The sequence below is a fragment of the Budorcas taxicolor genome, chromosome 9, assembly GCF_023091745.1.
Source record: "Budorcas taxicolor isolate Tak-1 chromosome 9, Takin1.1, whole genome shotgun sequence".
In the NCBI taxonomy this organism is placed as follows: Eukaryota; Metazoa; Chordata; class Mammalia; order Artiodactyla; family Bovidae; genus Budorcas; species Budorcas taxicolor.
In genome coordinates, this window is record NC_068918.1 from 34,443,967 (window position 1) to 34,463,658 (window position 19,692).

At 39.5% G+C, this 19,692-nt stretch overlaps 1 protein-coding gene across 1 annotated transcript in view; it reads left to right on the plus strand.

The window, feature by feature from the left end:
- The window catches only part of PDSS2 (decaprenyl diphosphate synthase subunit 2), a 259,946-nt gene that overhangs the window by 181,889 nt on the left and 58,365 nt on the right, over positions 1 to 19,692 (plus strand). The window lies entirely within an intron of this gene.

A 19,692-nucleotide genomic window follows, 5' to 3' on the forward strand; every position in this document is an offset into this window, starting at 1 on the left:
AATATGAAGAATTGTACCTTGAACATCTGCTAACATTTGGTTCAGGGAACACAGTTCCTGGCAGGCATATCTTAACTTCACCTACGTAGCATAGTGCTATGTGGTGACTGGCAGGATATATGACCACAGTAGACCCCATTTGCTGTGTTTTTCAAAAACATACCATAGTTCTCTGCCACGGCTGAGGGTAAATAGCAGTTTGTAAAATGGAGGACCTGGTCTAGTTCCGCTCATAAAAAGACACCTCATATAAAGTATGATGAAGATGACAGTAGGTAAGCACATAATGGGCATCCCTGGTGGCTCAGTGGTAAAGAATCCACCTGCCAATGCAGGAGACCTGGGTTTGAGCCCTGGGTTGGGAAGATCCCCTGGAGAAGGAAATAGCAACCCACTCTAGCAATCTTGCTTGGGAAATCCCATGGACAGAGAATCCTGGCAAGCTTCAGTCCACTGGGTTGAACAGTGTCCGACACAACTTAACAACTAAATAACAACAAGCACATAACACTATGGTAAGTAATTCATGAGTGTCTTCCTTGACGTCTTCACAGTAATCCTGCTAGCAGAGACTACTGCTCTGCCCATTTTACATCTGTGAAAACTGAGGCTTAGAAAAGATTAATGTGCCCATAGTCATACAACTTGCTAGTTGAGATTTGAACTTAAGAGCTCAGCTCTTAACCTCTCATCCTATACCTTAATGAAACCTGATCTGCGAGCATGCCTCTGCCATACCTGAGATCCCACCGTATATGATGATTGCAATGGACTCTTCTGGCAGTTTTAGAAAAGGAAGTGGCAACCCACTCCAGTATTCTTGCCTGGAAAATTCCATAGACAGAGGATCCTGGCGGGCTGCAGTCCATGGGGTCACAAAGAGTCAGACGTGACTGAGTGCGCATGCATGCTTCTGGCAGTTGAAGCATTGTTTTTCCCCTGGGATATTTCTTAGGTGTTTATTGGGATTCCCTGGTGGCTCAGACGGTAAAGCGTCTGCCTGCAATGTGGGAGACCCAGGTTCGATCCGTGAGTTGGGAAGATCCCCTGGAGAAGGGATTGGCAACCCACTCCACTCCTCTTGCCTAGAAAATTCCGTGGATGGAGGTGTTATTAGGTTGGTGCAAAACTAATTGTAGTTTTTGCATTGTCAAAATTTGTTGTTATTGAATACATTCTTAAATAAATGTGATTATGTTATATATCCGTCTTCCCTGGTAGCTCAGCTGGTAAAGAATCCACTTGCAATATAGGAGACCTGGGTTCGATTCCTGGGTTGAGAAAAACCCCTGGAGTAGGGAACAGCTACCCACTCCAGTATTCTGACCTGGAGAATTCCATGGGCTGTATAGTCCATGGGGTCACAAAGAGTCAGACACGACTGAGCAGCTTCCATTCACTCACTCATGTTATACATCATTTTAATGCGCATTTCTTGCTTTATATGTTTTTGCTAATGACTTCTTACTTGCTACTTATTTTATATTTATTTTAGACTGTGGAAATGATGTTAGACAAAAAGCAAATTCTAGCAGTTTTCTTGTTTGAATTCCAAATGGCTTGGTTGTAAAGCAGCAGAGATAATTTGCGGCATCAACACCACATTTGGTCCAGGAACTGCTAATGAACATACAGTGCGCTAGAAGTTCAGGAAGTTTTGCAAAGGAGAGAAGAGCTTTGAAGATGAGGAGCGCAGTGGCCAGCCTTTGGAAGGTGACAACAACCAACTGAGAGTGGTCACTGAAGCTGATTCTCTTACAACTACACGAGAAGTTGCCAAAGAACTCTACGCAAGCTATTCTATGATCATTCGGTATTTGAAGCAAATTGGAAAACTGAAAAAGCTCCATGGGTGGGTAGCTCATGAACTGACTGCAAATCAAAAAAATTGTTCTTTTGAAGTGTCATCTTTTCTTATTTTACACAATAACAACGAACCATTTCTTGATCGGATTGTGACGTGCAAAGAAAAGTGGATTTTATATGACAACCAGTGACGATCAGCTCAGTGGTTGGACCGAGAAGAAGCTCCAAAGCACCTCCCAAAGCCAAACTTGCACCAAAAAAAGTTCATGGTCACTATTTGATGGTCTGCTGCCTGTCTGATCCATTTGTCCACTACAGCTTTCTGAATCTTGGAGACACCATTACATCTGAGAAGTATGCTCAGCAAATTGATGAGATGCACGAAAAACTGCAGTGCCTTCAGCTGGCATTGGTCAACAGAATGGGCCCAGTTCTCCACGACAGCGCCTGACCGCATATCACACTTCCAACACTTCAAAAGTTGAACAAATTGGACCACAAAGTTTTGCCCCTTCTGCCGCATTCACCTGCCCTCTTGTCAACCAACTACCACTTCTTCATGTATCTCGACACCTTTTTGCAGGGAAAACGCTTCCACAACCCGAAAGCAGAAATTGCTTTCCAAGAGTTCATTGAATCCCAAAGCACAGATTTTTATGCTACAGGAACAAACTTATTTCTTGTTGGTAAAATTGTGTTGATTGTAATGGTTCCTATTTTGATTAATAAAGCTGTGTTTGAACCTAGTTTTAATGACTCAAAATTCATAGTCCAAAACTGCAATTACACTTGCACCAACCTAATAGTTCCATATAAGATGTTAATGTTTTATAGTTAAATATCTGTTAAGTTTTAAGTGAAAATATTATTGTTGATTTTAAGGTTCTTGACTTATTTACTCTTACCATTTGTCCACTATAGTTGCCACAGTTTATTAATAACTTTGTGAACATTTGTTAAATACTTTCTATATTTCAGGCAGTCCTACTAGCAACAACAAGAATAAATGCTTAGCGCTTTACAGTTTGCTTATACTTTCTACATAATCACCTATGAAAATGGTATCATTTGTTGGTATACCCATTTTATAGAGGAAAAAGCCTAAAATTCAGAGATGACAAATGCCAGGAAAGCATAGTGTCTGGAAATGGTTAACGCATGTTTGACAGTGACATGATCCATACCCAGGGTTTTTTGACTCCAGGTCCCATATAATCTCTTTCTTCCTGAGAAAGAGAAGAGAGGTAGCAACAAAGTCTTCAATGAACCACCTGTTAGTAGGCACCAGTTGCTGACTTTGATTATCTAGTAAATTTTACTCAGAAGATTCTAGCAATGCTTTGTCATCTGCCCTCTTTCCCTGCTACCTTCCCAAACACTTCAGAATTTTTTTAAGCAGTTGCATTTCTGAATATAGCCAAACCATTTAAAGAGCTGTTCTTTTTTTATAACGGAAACAAAAATGCATAGTTGAACTGAAGCAGTAGAAGTGCTTCTTGATGCCTCCATTTGCTCTCTAGGACCAATTTAGGTTAACCACATTTCCCTTCCTAACCAGAAAAATTCTGAGTTTTTTACCCCCCTTCTGAGTGTGCTTTCCATTGCAGTGGCTCTTCAGAATTTGGTTTTTCTAACTTGGCCCAGGAGTCACTTCAGAGGCAGAGAGAGCACTGCCCCACATGGAGTGCCTTCAAGGTTTTCATGTTCTGACATGATTGGGAAGCAGCCACAAGTGGAGGTCATGTGGAAAGTGAGTTGCACAACCTCCTCGCCTGGGGCCAATTCGTACACAAAAGAATTGCTTTGTGATTTAAAATGAGCTGCAAACCGTTTCATCTCTCCAGGGATAAGAGGATACAGTAGTGGTCTGTTTTCTCCCTCCTTAGTGCTCCTTTCTTCGTGCAGTGATGAAGAAGCTGGGTAGTATAAAAATAGCTTTCTGTGGAGTAGTATCTCTGACTAGAGTAAATGCATTAAAACAAATGGAGGCGAGTTGTAACTAAATACGTTAAAAATCACCTTCTCTGGAAGTTTGTAGAGTAATTACCTAATCCTCCTTAAAACTATGAAAATTTATGTGACTTATGTTAGTAATGCTTAACAGATTGTATGTAAATTGGGATTCAGTGTTATTTAGAAAATTCATCCTTGTTCTATCCTTTGCAAATAACATTTTTATTTTTGTACTTTTGCTAGTTTGTGAGCCATTTCTTCTTGCAATAAAAATTAGTCATTGTGCTTTTTTTAGTGTTTATATCTTCCTTCCCTTTACCTGTTTTTTCTTTTCTTGTTAACTAATTAAACAAAGAAGCACATCAGATTTAAAAATACACTTTAAAAGGTCATTTGCCATGCTAAAAGATCCCTAGTTAACATTCTATTCATATTATTCACTGTGCATACTAAATATTTTATAGTTTAGCTAAAGTTGCTTTGAATCCATAGGCCATTATATCTAAAATCTTTTGAACACAATTATGTTATTATTATAACTTAGTTTCTAATTAGAAAAGTAAATACGTGTTCATTAACTAAAAATTGACAGCACAGAAAAAGGTTGAAGAAAATAAAAATTATTTTATATAAGCCATCCCCCAGAAATGAATTATGATTACATTCTAGTGTATTTCCTTCTAGCTTTCATTCTGTATTCCTCCCATTTTTTAAAAAATTTCTCCCATTTTTGAGTCATTATTGTATATACAATTTTTTCATTCTGATTTACTCCCCAGGATAGTCATTTTTGTTACTAAAAGTCTTCAAAATATCTAATGGCTGTTTAATATTTCCTCATTACTTCATTACTTTCATTCATATACTGTACTGTAATTTACTGAACCATTCCACAGTTTTTGGACACTTGCTTTGTTTTCTTTCCTCTTTTTTTTTTTAAACTAATGTAAACGATATTATGATGAACATTTTAGTGTATATAACTTTGCTCTATTTCATACTGTTTGCTAAAAAAGTTCTGAAAGTCACATTCTTGAATTAAAAAGTAAGAATATTTTTAATATATCCCTATGCAGAAAAGGACTACTGTCCTTAAAAAAAAACTTGCTTGTAAGCTTAGCCCTTGGCTAGCATCTGGAAACTTGGATTTTAGAAATGTTTCCCCCATTCTCTAACTGATAAGTGCAGTTCACTGTACCTAAACAGTCTCTGCCAACAGAATGGTTTATATTGATCACCTCCTTTCCTTCTGGGAGTCTAGAATTTTGGTACATGCTAGGCAGAGGATGCCTACTTTGCCAGCTCCAACCAAAACCCTGAGGACTGAGTCACCAGTGAATACACCTGCTAGATAGCATTTCACGTGTGTTTTCATATGTGTTAATTCGTGGAGTCTTTTGTGACCCCACTGGAAGAGGAAGAATTCTTAACACCTTACACCTGGTTTCCTCTAGTCTTCATCTCATGCACCTTTTTCCTTTGCTGGTTTTACTTTGTATCCTTTTGGTGTAATAAACCATACCTGTGAGTTCCACTATATGCTGAGTTCTGTGTATCCTCCTAAAAAATCATCAAACCTGGAAGTGATCTTAGGAACCCCAACACTGTCTTTCTCTGATTTTTTGTTTATTTCCCATCCACTCCTGCTCCCTCCTTAGGAATCTAATCAAGGTCCTCTGCAAGGCATGTGTCTTTAATTTCTATTGCTGTTAAAATGGGGAACAGCAGACTTCTTCCCTGTTTTCAGAGATTCTGCTCATGTTAGCTGAATTGCAGTCTCAGGAGTTTGTTGTTTGTTTAGTCACTAAATCATGTCCAACTCTTTTGGGACCCCATGGACTGTAGCTTGCCAGGCTCCTCTTTCCATGGGATTTCCCAGATGAGAATACTGGAGTGGTTCACCAGTTCCTTCTCCAGGGGATCTTCCCAACCCAGGGATCAAATTTGTGTCTCCTGAGTTGCAGGCAGATTCTTCACCATTGAGCCACTAGGGAAGCTGAGAGAGGGTTTTAAAGAGAATCAAGTTCTCAACTGATTTTAACACTATCGCTGAAATAGTAAAGATCCATTCTGTTTTTTTTTTTCTAAACACATTGTAGTTTCAGTAGATTATTGTTTTATGAGGAATATCATTATTTTGTGGGGCAAGATAACTTCTATCCACTTACTTGTTTTATCTTTATGTTTATCTTATTTTGACTCTTGTGCAACTTTCAAGTAAAACATGGAAATAAGCTATTTCAGTCCACTGGGAAGTTGTACATTATCTCTTATTTGCAAAAGCCTTATGCCACCATCTAATATATAATAAAGAGATAAACAAGCTAAGTTTTTGCCATTGAAAACCATAACAGGACGAAAATGTGAACAAAAATTTTATCTGTTTGGGAAAAATCAGAAAAAATATTAAGATCATGATACTTTAGACAAGCATTTAAGTATCTTTCATATTTGCCCTCTTAGTTAATATCTACAATGCTTTTCATCTCTTTATGTTGATCCCAATTTCCATGTGGTATTTTTTTTTTCTTCCTCAAAGATGTATTTTAACACTACTTATAGTGCAGGCCTGCTGGTGATTAATTCTTTTTTGTGTGTGTCTGAAAAAGTCTACTTCAACACTGCTCTTGAAAGATATGTTCACTGGATACAGAATTCAAGATTGATATTTTTTTTTCTTTCAACAGTACCTTTTAAAGGTATTGCTTCATTATCTTTTCACTTAATTGTTGCCAAAGCTGCTGTTATCTTTGTTCTTCTGTACATAACGTGTAAATTTCTCTGGCTGTTTTTCTGATTTCCTTTTTACCACTGTTTTTGAGCAATTGGATTATGATGCCTTGTGTCATTTTTCTTTTTCTTTTCATGTTTCTTGTGTCTGTGGTCCTTTGAGCTTCTTGGTTCTGGTGACTTTATTTTTTTTTAATCAAATTTTGAAAAATTTTGGTCATTTTATCTTAAAATATTTTTTGATCTTTCCTTCTTTCTCCTCTATCATAGGGACTCCAGCTACATGAGTAATAGACTGCTTAAAGTTATCACAGAGTCCACTATGCTGTGTTCTTTTTTTTTTGTTCCCCTGTAATTTTCTTTTTGTGTTTCATTTTAGATAATTTCTGTTGGTATGCATTCAAGTTCACTAGTTTATATCTTCCATGCTTCTGCTTAATATACTCAGTATTTGCTGTAGCTTCCAGGTCACATGGGAAATGTTTTACTATCCCTATCTACTAATTCTATCATCTGTGTCATTTCTAAGTTGATTTCAATTGACTTATTTTATTCCTCATTATGTGTTGCTTATTTTCCTGCCCATTTGTTTTTTCTTGCATGCTTGGTTATTTTTCACTGGCTGCCAGACACTGTGAATTTTATTGTTTGATGCTAGACATTTTTGTGTCTCTATGAATATTCCTGAACTTTCTTCTGGAATGCAGTTAAGCTACTGGAAACAGGTTGATACTTTCAGGTCCTACCTTTAAACTCTCAGAGGATCAGAGTAACATTTAGTCTAACATTTTTCCCACTGCTAAGGCAAACCCTTCAGAGTACCCTACTGATAGCCTGTGAATTGTTTTCCCACTCCAGCTGATGGGAGCAGGAGCTATTCCCAGCCCTGTAAATTGTTCACTACATACCTTCTGAATGAATTTTCCCCCCTACACTTTGTAGTTTCTTCGTACCCACTGGCAATACTTGGCTTGTTATTCAGTTGCTCAGTGATGTCCGACTCTTTGTGACCCCATGGACTGCAGCAGGCCAGGCTTCCCTGTCCTTTATCATCTTCTGGAACTTGCTCAAACTCATGTCCATTGAGTCAGTGATATGATCCAATCATCTCGTCCATTGTCACCCCCTTTTCCTTCTGCCTTCCATCTTTCCCAGCATCAGGGTCTTTTCCAATGAGTCAGCTCTTCACATCAGGTGGCCACAGTATGGGAGTTTCAGCTTCAGCATCAGTCCTTCCAATGAACACCCAGACTGATCTCCTTTAGGATGGACTGCTTGGATCTCCTTATAGTCCAAAGCACTCTCAGAGTTTGAAAGCATCAGTTCTTTGGTGGTCAGCCTTCTTTATGGTCCAGCTCTCACATCCATACATGACTATTAGAAAAACCATAGTTTTGACTCTACAGACCTTTGTTGGCAAAGTAATGTCTCTGCTTTTTAATATGTTGTCTAGTTTGATCATAGCTTTTCTTCCAAGGAGCAAGGATCTTTAATTTAATGGCTACAGTCACCATCTGCAGTGATCTTGGAGCCCAAGAAAATAAAGTCTGTCACTGTTTCCACTGTTACCCCATCTGTTTGTCATGAAGTGATGAGACTGGATGCCATGATCTTAGTTTTTGAATGTTGAGTTCTAAGCCAGCTTTTTCACTCTCCTCTTCCACCTTCATCAAGAGTATCTTTAGTTCCTCTTTGCTTTCTGCCATAAGGGTGATATCATCTACATATCTGAGGTTATTGATACTTCTCCCAGCAATCTTGATTCCAGCTTGTGCTTCATCCAGCCCAGCATCTCCCATGATGTACTTTGCATAGAAGTTAAATAAACAATATACAGCCTTAACATGCTCCTTTCCCAATTTAGAACCACTCCGATGTTCTGTCCCCAGTTGTATGTTGCTATGGACCTGTATACAGGTTTCTCAGGAGGCAGGTAAGGTGGTCTGGTATTCCCATCTCTTAAAGAATTTTTCCACAGTTTATAGTGATCCTTACAGTCAAAGGCTTTAGCACAGTCAATGAAGCAGAAGTAGATATCATTCTGGATTCTCTTGCTTTTTCTATGATCCAACAGATGTTGGCAGTTTGTCTCTGGTTTCTCTGCTATTTCTAAATCCAACTTGAACCTGTGGAAGTTCTCAGTTCATGTACTGTTGAAGCCTAGATTGGAGAATTTTGAGCATTACTTTGCTAACATGTGAAATGAGTGCAATTGTGTGGTAGTTTGAACATTTTTTGGCATTGTCTCTCTTTGGGTTTGAAATGAAAACTGACCTTTTTCAGTCCCATGGTCACTGCTGAGTTTTCCAAATTTGCTGGCATATTGAGTGCAGCACTTTAACAGCATCATCTTTCAGGATGTGAAATAGCTCAACTGGAATTCCGTCACTCCACTAGCTTTGTTTGTAGTGATGCTTCCTCAGGCCCACTTGACTTTGCATTCTAGAATGTCTGACTCTAGATCAGTGATCACACCATCGTGGTTATATGGGTCATGAAGATCTTTTTCATATAGTTCTTCTGTGTATTCTTGGCACCTCTTAATATCTTCTGCTTCTTTTAGGTCCATACCATTTATGTCCTTTATTGTGCTCATCCTTACATGAAATATTCCCTTAGTGTCTCTAATTTTCTTGAGATATCTAGTCTTTCCCATTTTACTGTTTGCCTCTATTTCTTTGCATTGATCATTGAGGAAGGCTTTCTTATCTCTCCTTGCTGTTCTTTGGAACTCTGCATTCAGATGGGTATATCTTTTCTCCTTTGCTTTCCCTTCTCTTCTTTTCTCAGCTATTTGTAAGCCCTCCTCAGACAACCATTTTGCCTTTTTGCATTTCTTTTTCTTGGGGATGGCTTTGATCACCACCTCCTGTATAATGTCACGAACCTCTGTTCATAGTTCTCCAGCACTCTATCAGAGCTACTTTCTTGAATCTATTTGTCTCTTTCATTGTATAATCATAAGGGATATGTTTAGGTCATACCTGAATGGTCTAGTGGTTTTCTCTACTTTCTTCAATTTAAGTCTGAATTTTGCAATAAGGAGTTCATGATCAGAGCCACAGTCAGCTCCCAGTCTTGTTTTTGCTGGCTGTATAGAGCTTCTCCATCTTGGCTGCAAAGAATATAATCAGTCTGATTTTGGTATTGACCATCTGGTGATGTCCACGTATAGTGTCTTCTCTTGTGTTGTTGTAAGAGTGTGTTTTCTATGACCAGTGCATTCTTTTGGCAAAACTCTGTTAGCCTTTGCCCTGCTTCATTTTGTACTCCAAGGCCAAGCTTGCCTGTTACTTCAGCTATCTCTTGACTTCCTACTTTTGCATTCCAGTCCCTTATGATGAAAAGGGCACCTTTTTTTGCTGTTTGTTCTAGAAGGTCATGTAAGTCTTCACAGAACTGTTCAACTTCGGCTTCTTCAGCATTAGTGATTGGGGCACAGACTTGGATTACTGTGATATTGAATGGTTTGCCTTGGAAATGAACAGAGATCATTCTTTTGTTTTTAAGATTGCACCCAAGTATTGCAGTTTGGGCTCTTCTGTTGACTATGAGGCTACTCTGTTTATTCTAAGGGATTCTTGCCTACAGTAGTAGATATAATGGTCTTCTGAATTAAATTTGCCCGTTTGAGTCCTTTTAGTTCACTGATTCCTAAAATGTTGATGTTCACTCTTACTATCTCCTATTTGACCACTTCCTGTTTACCTTGATTCATGGACCTAATCTTCTAGGTTCCTATGCTATATTGTTCTTTACAGCATCGGACTTTACTTTCACCACCAGACACACATCCACACCTGAGCATTGTTTCTGCTTTGGCTCAGCCTCTTCATTCCTCCTGGAACTGTTTCTCTGCTCTTCTACAGTAGCATATTGGGCACCTACCAACCTGGGGAGTTCATCTTTCAGTGTCATATCTCTTTGTCTTTTCATACTGTTCAGGGGGTTCTCAAGGCAAGAATGCTGAAATTATTTGCCATTCCCTTCTCCAGTGGATGACATTTTGTCAGAACTCTCCACCATGACCTGTCTGTCTTAGGTGGCCTTGCATGGCATAGCTCATATTGGGTTAGACAGGCTGTGATCCATGCAGTCATTTTGTTTCATTTTCTGTGACTGGTTTTCATTCTCTCTGCCCTCTGATGGATGAGGTTAAGAGGCTTGTGGAAGCTTCCTGATGGGAGGGACTTGCTGTGGGGTAAACTGTGCCTTGCTCTGGTGGGTGGGGCCATGCTCAGGAAATTATTATTCCAATTTTCTGTTGATGGGTGGAGCTGTCTTCCCTCCCTGTAGTCTGGCCTGAGGTCAAACTGTGGTAGGGTTAATGGAGGTAATGGCGACCTCCTTCAAAAGGACTTAGGCCAGCACACTGAGGCTCCCAGGACTGTTGTATTCAGTGTCTCTGACGGTCAACCTCCGCCTCTGCCAGAGACTCCTGGACACTCACGGACAAGTCTGGCTCAGTCTCTTGTAGGGTCACTGCTCCTTTGTCCTGGGTCCTGGTGTGCTCAAGGTTTTGTTTGTACCCTCCAAGAGTCTGTTTCCCCAGTCCTGTGGAAGTTCTGTAGTCAAATCCCACTGCCCTTCAAAGTCAAATTCCCTGGAGGTTCTCAGTCCCTTTGCTAGATCCCCAGGTTGGGAAATCTGTTGTGGGCCCTAGAACTTTTGCAAAAGTGTGGCAACTTCTTTGGTATAATTGTTCTCCACTTTGTGGGTTGTCTGCTCAGCAGCTCTTCAGTGGGGCTAATGGCGACCCCCTCCAAGAGGACTTATGCCACACGCTATGCCTCTCAGGTCTGCTGTAGCCAGAGCCCCTGTATCTGCGGCAGGCCAGTGCTGACCTGTGCCTCTGCAGGAGATACTCAAACACTCAAAGGCAGGTGTGACTTAGTCTCGTGGGGCTCACTGCTCCTGTCCCTGGGTCCTGTGCACACAAGGGTTTTGTTTGTGCCCTCTGAGCATCTCTGGTGTGTATGAGGTTTGTTTCCAAACACAATTTCGCTCCTCCTACCATTTTGGGGGGCTTCACCTTTGCCCTTGGACACGGAATATCTTTTTTTGGTGGGATCCAATATTCTCCTGTTGATGCTTGTTCAGCATCTAGTTGTGATTTTGGTATTCTTGCAGGAGAAGATAAGCGTACATCCTTTGATGCCACCATCTTGGTTAAATACTTGGCTAAAGAACTGTATTAGGCCATTTTGAGGAAGTGCTTATTAGTAAACTGAAACTGCTACTATGTTTACAACAGCATACTGAGTGCTACTAGAACACTCAAAACAGAGCTACCACAAAAAACACACAGATGCTCTTGGGGATCTGATGATACATATGTGTGTGTGTTAGTCACTCAGTTGTGTCCAACTCTTTGCAACCCCATCGACTATAACCTGCCAGACTCCTCTGTCTGTGGAATTCTCCAGGCAAGAATACTGGAGTGGGTAGCCATCCCATTCTCCAGGAGATCTTCCCATCCCAGGGATTGAACCCAGGTCTCCTGCATTGCATGCAGATTCTTTACCATCTGAGCCACCAGGGACGGCCTACTTGAATTGCAGCTATATCTACAACAGCACACTAAGTGCTACCAGAACACTTAAAGCTAAAACAAAAACAGACATATGCCCTTGGGGATCTGATGATGCCTATAGATCAGAGAAGAAACATGTGCATGGAACCACTGGAGAGCAATTTACCCATAAGACCACATCAAATTATGATACAGGCTAAACGTATAGGTGAATGTACAACATCAGGAATGAAGAGTACTTCAGGGGAAGCTTCTTGGAGGAGCTAATTTTCTTTTAACCAGAGTCTTAGGAGGGTATAGTAGAAATGAATTAAGAGAAGTTGTTGAGGTTTGTTGGGATCAGAGCATTATCTGGGAGATTGAAAATAAACATTATTTGTTTATTCATTCATTTAACATCATCTTTGAGCATCTGCCAGATGGACAGCCATTAGCAATATAAGTGCTTGGTGAATAAGACATCTTTGTTCTCATGGAGCATACATCTTTGTAGAAAGGCCAACTGTAAACAATCACATAAATAAATGAACAAGAGAAATAGCTGATACTGCACAGCATAGAACTAAAAAGAGAGACACAATAGTTAAGGATTGAGGGAGTTACTTTAAAGTGAATGTTCATGGAAGTCCTCTCTGAGGAAATAATTTTAAACTGAGATCTGAATGACAAAAAGCAGCTAGCTGAATGAAAAAAAAAAACCAAAACAGAGACAAGTGTTCCAAGAAGAGGAAGCAACTTAGGAAAAGGCCTGAGAGAGGAATGAGCTTAATGTATCAGAAAATAGAAAGCAGGCCCACTCAGCTGAAACATGGTGGATGACCAGAAGAGTGGTTGGAGGTGAGCTTAGAGGGGCCGACAGGTATTATGACAATACATGTGACTCGACTATGAAGGCACTTTGAACACAGATTCAGAAGAACTGAGAAGAGAAAGTTATCATTTTGTTTTAGGTTACCTAGTTATTCTCAAGGTCTGCTCATTCAGCAAATGCATAATGAGTACCCATTATTCACTAGCAGCTGTGCTGGACAAATCAGATGCTTGTGTTTTGAAAGCTGAGATGGAGACAAAGCTATTGTCAGAGCTGGAGCAAAGGGCATTTGCTAGGGATGGCTGATAGTTTTAAGAGGAATCAATGAATCAATGGATGGATCCTGAACATGTGTATTGGGGAGTTTGGATTTAAAACAGTAAATAGAAGGAAAGTATCATAGGATCTTACACAAGAGAAGACCTTTGATAAAGATAATTGTAGGAGACTTCCCTAGTGGTGCAGTGGCTCTGACTCTGCACTCCCAATGCAGTGGGCTCTGGTTGGATCTGGTCAGGGAACTAGATCCTCCATACCACAACTAAAAGTTCACATACCTCAAATTAAAAAAAAGATCTGCATGCTGAATAAAATTTGAAGATCCTGAGTGCCATAATTAAGACCTGGCATAGTCACATAAATAAATTATTAAAAGAATAAACATTAATAAAATAAGCTACAGTTTTTTATAAAAAGATTATTTAGAAGCTGTGAATAAGGTAAATTGGAAGCCAAAGCAATCAGAAGCAGAGATACCATCTGGAAGAGTGTTGAAATAACACAGGTATGAAGCAAAAGACAAGATTGTTGGCAGTAGAAACAAGCATAGGGCAAGGGCCCAGTAATTCCGCAGGTATCCTATCTCTCAGTTTATAAAGTGATTTGCAATTTATGTCTCCTGTTTTATTATTCCCTTGCTATGTATTTTGTGGAGTTAAGTTAATGTTCACCATCTTTTAGCCTATTGTTTAAAGATCACAGTACTTATTTTGCTGCTAAAAACTCTCTAAACAGCGTTTTCCCATAAAATTTATTGCATTGCACAAAAATATGTTTTAATAAATAAGACAATAATTAGAAATATAGGATATTTGTACCAGGAGTCTCTTTGTCTACAAAATAGAGCATTTTTAGTCTTTCATGAGAAGCCCCATGCTACCACCCAGCTGAGCCATTCCTGACCACAGACCTTCTGAAACATAATGTGTTCATTATTGTTTTAAGCCACTAAGTTTGAGATAATTTATTATGCAGCAATAGGTAACTAATACACGCATTCAGACTAGAGATCTCTTCAGGAAAATTAAGAGATACCAAGGGAACATTTCATGCAACAGTGGGCACAACAAAGGACAGAAACGGCAAGGACCTTAGAGAAGCAGAAGAGATGAAGAAGAGGTGGCAAGAATACACAGAAAAACCGTACAAAAAAGATTTTTATGACCTGGATAACCACAATGGTGTGGTCATTCAACTCGAACTAGACATCCTGGAGTGTGAAGTCAGGTGGACCTTAGGAAGCGTTACTACAAACAAAGCTAGCAGAGCTGATGGAGTTCCAGCTGAGCTGTTTTAAGTCCCCAAAGATGATGTTGTTAAAGTGCTACACTCAGTATGCCAGCAAATTTGGAAAACTCAGGAATGGCCACAGGATTGGCAAAGGTCAGTTTTCATTCCAATCTCAAAGAAGGGCAATGCCAAAGAATGTTACAACTACCATACTATTGTGCTTATATCACACACTAGCAAGGTTAATGCTCAAAATCCTTCAAGCTAGGCTTCCACAGTACGTGAACTGAGAATTTCCACATGTACAAGCTGGATTTAGAAAAGGCAGACGAACCAGGGATCAAACTGCCACCATCTGTTGGATCATAGAAAAAGCAAGAGAAATCCAGAAAAACATCTACTTCAGTTTCATTGACTGTGCTGAAGTCTTTGACTGTGTGGATCAAAACAAACTGGAAAATGTTTATGGGAATACCAGACCACCTTACCTGCCCCCTGTGAAACCTGTATGCAGGTCAAGAAGCAACAGTTAGAACTGAGCATGGAACAATGGACTGGTTCAAATTGAGAAAGGAGTATATCAAGGCTGTATATTGTCACCCTGGTTATTTAACTTCTATGCAGAGTACATCATGGGAAATGCTGGGCTAGATGACTCACAAGCTGGAATCAAGATTGCCTGGAGAAATATCAACAACCTCAGATATGCAAATGATACCACCCTAATGGCAGAAACTGAAGAGGATCTAAAGAGCCTCTTGATGACGGTGAAAGAGGAGAGTGAAAAAGCTGGCTTAAAACAGCATTCAAAAAACTAAGATCACGCGTCTGGTCCCATCATTTCATGGGAGGTAGATGAGAAAAATGGAAACAGTGACAGACTTTTGTTCTTGGTCTCCAAAATCACTGCAGATGGTGACTGCAGGCATGAAATTAAAAGGTGCTTACTCCTTGAAAGAAAACCTATGACCAACCTAGACAGCATATTAAAAAACAGAGACATTACTTTGCTGACAAAGGTCCATAAAGTCAAAGCTATGGTATTTTCCAGTATTAAATGTCCTGATGTGAGAATTGGACCATAAAGAAGGCTGAGCACCAAAGAATTTATACTTTCAAACTGTGGTGCTGGAGAAGAGTCGCTTGGACAGCAAGGAGATCAAACCAGTCAACCCTAAAGGAAATCAACCCTGAATATTCATTGGAAGGACTCATGCTGAAACTGAAGCTCTAATACTTAGGTCACCTGATGCAAAGAGCCCACAATTGGAAAACCTTGATGCTGGGAAAGATTGAAGGCAGGATGAGAAGGCAAAGACGCCAGAGGATGAGATGGTATGATGACATCACTGACTCAACAGACATGAGTTTGAGCAAACTCCAGGAAATAATGAAGAACAGGGAAGCCTGCCTTGCTGCAGTTCACAGGGTCACAAAGAGTTGGACACAACTTAGTGAATGAACAACAACATATACATTTATGTCTTTGCCATGTAATTGTGATACATTTGGGTAGGGTGTTCTTACACTTAGCCCTTTACTTCTGATTTGCTTTGGCCAATAGGAGGCTCTCTTGGGCCTCTGCCATTGCCATGAGAAAAACATATCCTGGCCAGACTGCTGGTCCAAGAAGAATGAGAAACATTTGAAGCAGACCAGATTTGAAGCAGCCAGTCCAGAGACATGCAGTCAGAAGCAGAGCCACCAGTCTAAATTAACTGAATCTCAGCTAATCTACAGACACATAAGCAATAATAAATGATTACTATTTGAGGCCACTGAGTCTGGGGTAGCTTTTCTAATAGTGAACTGGAGTCAGATAGAGTCAGAGGAGCCATGGGAACCTGAAGGTCTAGGCTAAGCCAGTGAGTAGGCTTCTAGCCTGAGGACTGAAGCTAGGACTCCTTTAGTAACTGGAAAGCCAATATCCCCCTGGCTAGAAAGAGGAGAGGCTTAGTATTTGGAGTTTCAAGAAATTCATATCAAGACTGTTCATGAAACACCTGTAGTGGGGGTTTTTTGTATTCTTTTCCTGAAGTTTCCCTAGTATAGTCTCTTATTTAAAAAGTTTGCACAATCACCACAGATAGTCATTGCAAAATCTGCACCTTCTTTTTGCCAGCACCAACTTTCTTCAGTCTGTTTCTGTGTTTTCAGTTTTTTTGAGATCTTTTTCTTCTCATTAAGACCATGTCTTACAAGTCTGTGTTTGGCTTCATGAATTTTAAATCAGACTGAAGCCAGGTGTCTTGCCACTACCAAAAAGGGTTTTTTTAATCCAGATTCAAAGATGACATCAAGTGTGGTACATTTGGGCAAGCTTTCCCCAAATTTCTATCTAAGGCACTGAGGATGAAGGTCATGAGTGATCATTTGTTTCCACTGAAGTAGTTTATTGGTCATGTACTTCCTGGTTGGGACATTTACCATGTTGTTAATGATGATAATTAATCCTCAGGCAGTCAGAAAGGACTACAGTGCTTTGTATGGAGAGATTATTGTTCCATGTGCAAACAAGCACAGAATAATGATAGGAAATTCAGGGCCTTGCAGACTATTCCAATAAAAATGAGTAAAGGTGGCCCGGGGAGGTTGGTTAGAGAGAGGAAATCAGTGAGTTTGAGTTCAAGGACGCTAATTAACATCATCAAAGTGGAATGGAATTCATATTGAAGGTTTTCTTTTGTAGATTAGAAATAGGAAAATTTTATTTATCTTTCGGAAGTAAGAAATATCCCAAGTATATATACATGTGAAAACTACCTTTAAAAATATATATATTTTAAGAGGTTTAGAAGTGAAACTGAGTAGAATATACAAGCATTAAGATACTCTGGGGTATATTTCATTGGTGCATTTACTCACAACCTGTCTTTCATATTGTACCCAAGGCATGTGTTAATGAGCTAATGAAACAGGCCATGTCATGTTTTATTGTTTCCTGGGCATCTGTTCAAGCTTATATCATTCACATATCCAAGACTTTGAAGATGCTGGTGGTGGTGATAATAAATACCTATAATTTTAATAATATCCTTTTTTCATAAAATAGACACAGTCTTAAATCATTTGTTGCAAATAAAAATTTAAGGCTATTGAATATAGTTTAAATGTTTTTTGTTATGAAATGTATCAAGCATATGAAAGAGTGTATATGGCAGATACATACAGTTTAAAGAATGAAAATAAAACACCTAGATGCCCATACCACATTTAAGAAATAGTGCTGTCTGTATTTTTTAATCCACAAAATGTTTTTATTTAAAGGAAAAAGTAGCACATGTATCATGAAGTAAGCATGTTAGAAATCAAATATAGGGGTATTAGGTTAGATAGGCAAAGGTGAGAAAGCAAAAGTTGGTATAGAGAAGGCGAAAAAGCTGTTAGTGACTAAGAAAGCTAAGTGTATATAATGGCCTTTTTGATTAAGCAGGCTCTTGAGTTTAGAGTGGGTATGGTTGGTGAATGTTTTTATTGTTTAAATTGAATTTATGCACCATTTAGAGGTACTCCAGGTCACTCACTGACAGCTATTGCAGCAAAACATCTTAAAAGGCAGTTTATTTGCCTGAGAGATGAAACATCACTATTAAGCTTGTAAATTGTTTAATAGAATACCATTTTGATCACAGGACAAGAACAGACCTTTTGAAAAATGAAGCTCAAGCCTTCAATTACCGTCTGTCTATATGTCAGTAAGTCCAAAGTAATCTCCATCCCAGTTCACTCCTGAGCTCTGGAGCTGAATATTTTGTTGCTTATTCAGTATTTCCATCTGCTGGTATCCCACTCGTCTCAGACTCAGTACTTATAAGACCAGATATATGATCTTTCTTCCCAAGCCCAGTCCATTATCCTCTGTCTTCACGAAGGGTACCACCATTCATCCAGATTTTCAAGTCAGAAACTTATGAGTCATCCTTAATACTTGTTTCCCTCACCACACTTATCCCCCTGACTACCTTACTCCATCTCCTATATCATCAGCTTAGCCAGAAATAGAACTGGGAGAGAGCAGAGAAAGCAAGTTGGTTTCCTCAGTGCCCTCTTCAGCAGTAGACTATGGTAGTTAAGAACAAACAATAAAAGGCCTCAAATTCTTATCTTTCCTCCCATCACTTCCCATCAAATGGTCTGGGTCTATGACTCTTTCCTTGAACCTCAGTAGGATTGTGAGCCCCTCAATCGATCAGAGTACAGTAGAAGTGACACTACCTAAATTCTGTCTGTGCCAGAAAAGGGTCTCTTAGAATACTCACTCTCTTGAAACACTCCCTCTCCCCACTCCGCATCTCAGAACCTAAGCACCATGCTGTGCTGACAGACTGTGAATAAGTGCTCCAGTCATCCATCCAGGTGTGCCTGATTGATGTATGGGTGAATAAGCCATTTTATTGGAAGTAGATCCCGGGTAGTTCAGCTGTTCTAGCCCCAGTCCTCTAAGGCTAGATTCATCCCCAGCTTTTTTAGGTCTTCCCAGCTGAGACCCCAGACATCATGAAGCAGAGTCAGATCTTCTCTGTTCTCTTCCTGAATTCTGACCCACAGGATCTGCGATCATAGTAAAATGGTTGTTGGTTTTTTGCCACTAAATTTTGGGGTGGTTTGTTATACAGAAATAGATAATTAGACTATAGATCTTTTCAACCTGTGTGTTGTTAAGACAATGCTGAAAAGATGTTGGGAGGAACAATACTTTCAAAACTTCATACTTTTACTAAATTATCCCTTATTCATCCTTCCTGTGTCAGCTCAAGTGTCACTTCCTCACGGAAACAGTTCCCAAAAGCCTCAGTCTCAGTCAGGTACTCTTATTGCTGCTGTCATAAAAGTATGTTCATTTTCCCCATTGAAAGTGTCTCAGTTTGGAGTTACATGTTTATCTGTGTGGTTATGGTTGTCTGACTTCCCTTCTAGACTATAAACTATGAATGCAAGGATGCTCTGGTTTTCTCACTGGTGTGAACACCTAGAACAGTGCCTTTTATGTAGAAGATACTCAGTAAATAAATGAATAAATGGAGGAAATACAACTGGTTAATCAATGAAATTGCTTCCCATTTTAAATGAAATGCCACTTTTCACCTGTTAAATTCACAAGTAAAACAATTCTACTCAGTGACAAGACAGTCTCAAACTTAACCGGTCAAGGTACGTATCAGAAGAAACTTTCTGTAAAACAGTTTGCAGAATGTTTAAGAAATTTTAAAATGTTCAGATCTGTTTACCTAGTGATTCTAATCATAGACTGTATCTGTAGTAGCCAGCTTCCAAGATGGCCCCCAGTGAGCCACACCTCCTAGTATCCCTTGTCTCATTCCTTCTCATACTGTGCTAGGTTGGTCTGTAT